This window comes from Mandrillus leucophaeus, unplaced genomic scaffold, assembly GCF_000951045.1.
Source record: "Mandrillus leucophaeus isolate KB7577 unplaced genomic scaffold, Mleu.le_1.0 Scaffold13, whole genome shotgun sequence".
Lineage (NCBI taxonomy): Eukaryota > Metazoa > Chordata > Mammalia > Primates > Cercopithecidae > Mandrillus > Mandrillus leucophaeus.
In genome coordinates this window covers 7,149,337-7,151,937 of record NW_012101254.1, presented here as the reverse complement: position 1 = coordinate 7,151,937, position 2,601 = coordinate 7,149,337, and the positions used below count along the sequence as shown (strand labels likewise).

At 48.4% G+C, this 2,601-nt stretch overlaps 1 long non-coding RNA gene across 1 annotated transcript in view; it reads left to right on the top strand.

Annotated features, from left to right (window-relative positions):
• Positions 1–2,601, top strand: part of LOC105534024 — a 95,822-nt gene that overhangs the window by 55,920 nt on the left and 37,301 nt on the right. Inside the window, exon 2 of the long non-coding RNA XR_001005198.1 lies at positions 1,688–1,818. This is a non-coding gene — a long non-coding RNA (uncharacterized LOC105534024). The remainder of the gene's footprint in view (positions 1–1,687; positions 1,819–2,601) is intronic.

Here is a 2,601-nt window from a genome sequence, read left to right as displayed (position 1 = left end):
GAGTCTCACTCTGTCACCCAGGCTGGAGTGCAGTGGCACAATCTCAGCTCACTGTAACCTCTGCCTCCTGGGTTCAAGCGATTCTCCTGCCTCAGTCTCACAAGTAGCTGGGATTACAGGCACGTGCCATCACGCCCGGCTAATTTTTGTATTTTCAGTAGAGACGGGATTTCAACATGTTGGACAGGCTAGTGTTGAACTCCTGACCTCAGATGATCAGCCTACCTCGGCCTCCCAAAGTGCTGGGATTACAGGTGTGAGCCACTGTGCCCAGGCAAATGAACTTTTAAATATAGCTGTAGACCTGTAGTCTACACATATAAACCCCTGTGTGCCCATATATACTGCGCATACAAAGCAAATCTCTTTTTATAATATAATTTGTTATTATAAACCATCACATATAATGTATGTCATAACTACCTCCCATGGACATAACAACTTCCTATGGAAAGAGTGAACCTCACTTGTCTTTAAATATCCTTCCTGGCCAGACTCATATTCTTGGAACAGGACCAAACTAAAACAGTTTTGGCATATATTATTACCTCTCTAGTGTGAAAAGATCCATGGTTCTTGTCCTTAAGATTTCACTGTCTATATAAATCTGAATTTGGATATGCAGTATACATGATACTGTATTGCAAGTTTCAGTAGCTGCAATTACGCTAACATCCTCATCTAACGTTCATCCTCTCTTCCCTTGAAGTAATATCCAACAAGACTGCAGGACTGTTGTAGAAGATGTTATCTCATCATTTTAATCACTGCGGAGGCCACAGTGGGGAGGGCAGCTTTGCAGATTTCAAGAATCTGAGGCCTTTCTTCCTTTGCTTTTTCTCTGGCTACTCCCCCTCTTCATCTTTGTTTTCCTCCATGTTCCTCTCTTCTCCCTCCCACTCTTGCATTTGCTGAGCCTCCACAGTTTGAGTCACAGGCTGCATCCCGTCTTGAAGGCGTGATCATTAGTCAGGGATGCAGGATCAGCCTTCTCCAGGCTTTCTATGGACATCCGGGAGGCTGCAGGTCGACCAGGGCTGCTGGCACAGCCCGTGCACCTCCAGGGTTTTTGCTGAGACCAAGGGCAGTGACAGCCCCAGAGCAGAAGGGATGCAGGAGAATCAGTACTGGACATAGATGGAGGCTGTGCAGGTGAAGTGGAGAGGGAGTGTTGCCATCTGGGGACTCGATGGGCACAGATGGAGTGGCAGATAGGGCTCAACGTGCCTGCCTGATCTCTGAGGAGAAACCTCTGGCCGAATGGAACCCAGAGTACAGCTATTAAGCTGGTCATCTCCCTGGGGTGTCACTAGGGATAGGCATGACACAGAGTGAGTCCCCCCACCTGTAGCTGCACCTGCACCTGGGACCAGCCTTTAACCTCCCTTGTCTCTCCTCTGCCTCGGTTCTCATCCCTCCTCCCACTCCCTCTAGGCAAACAGCATTCTGGCGCTTCCTAGCATTTGCTATGAGGTAATGCTCTGGAATACCCAGTCATTCAAATTATATAAACCAGGGGACTCAGAGGAAGAGAGGGTGCTCTAAGAATCCAGTCCTGCAACCAAGGAGGAAGTCCTTCCTTCCTTCATTTCACCAGGCTGTTTCAAACTGGGTTTGGAAAGGCGCTGGGTTTGTTGTTTTTTTTTGAAACTTATGGTCAGTCCCCTTTCATAGCTTTTCAACTTAGAGTCTGTGTGAGAACCAGGACACCTGTCTTGTTGAAAAGGGAGACACAAAAGCTGAAAATGCCCGGAAGGATATGGCTTCCTGGAACTGCGGGATGTGTAGCTGCGGCTGTGGGGTGGACCATGGAAACAGGTTTGAAGAGAGAAGCTTTGTTCTTCTCCATCTCCTGTCATTGTTCTGAGCCAGGGTTCTGCCTCCTCCCTAGGGATGAAATTTGGTAGCAAGGGCCAGAAAAAGTAAAGTTCAAGGTTGGCACAGGTTCCCAGGGAATGAAGGTGGAAACCACTGTCTACCTTTCTCCAAACTCAAAAACATGAAATAATGGATTCTTTGTGTGTGTGTGAGATGGAGTCTTGCTCTGACGTCACCCCGGCTGGAATGCAGTGGCATGATTTCAGCTCACTGCAACCTCCTCCTCCCAGGCTCAAACCATCCTGCCACCTCAGCCTCCTTTGTAGCTGGAACTACAGGCGCCCACCACCATGCCCAGCTAATTTTTGTGGTTTTAGTAGAGATGGTGCTTCACCATGTTGGCCAGGCTGGTCTCAAACTCCTGACCTCAAGTGATCCGCCTGCCTTGACCTCCCAAAGTGTTGGGATTACAGGCGTGAGCCACCGCACCCGGCCAAGATGGACTCAGTTTTCACCTTGGCATCTCTCGAAAGGGAAAACTTGGGGAAAATCCACACCTCTACCCTTGAGTGAAGATGCCGAGTAATTATTTTATAGCTGGTCTTGAGCATCCTTTTTTTTCTGTGCCTCTCTCATCCCTTCTTGTTGTTCTCTTCTTCCAATTTGTTTCTGTCCAGGGCATTATGTGCTCTATCCAGAAACGCCCCACCCAGGCCTCTGGGGCAGGAGCTCAGGCTGTAAGATTACTTCCCTTTCTCCTTCTTCTGCACTTCATCACAACTC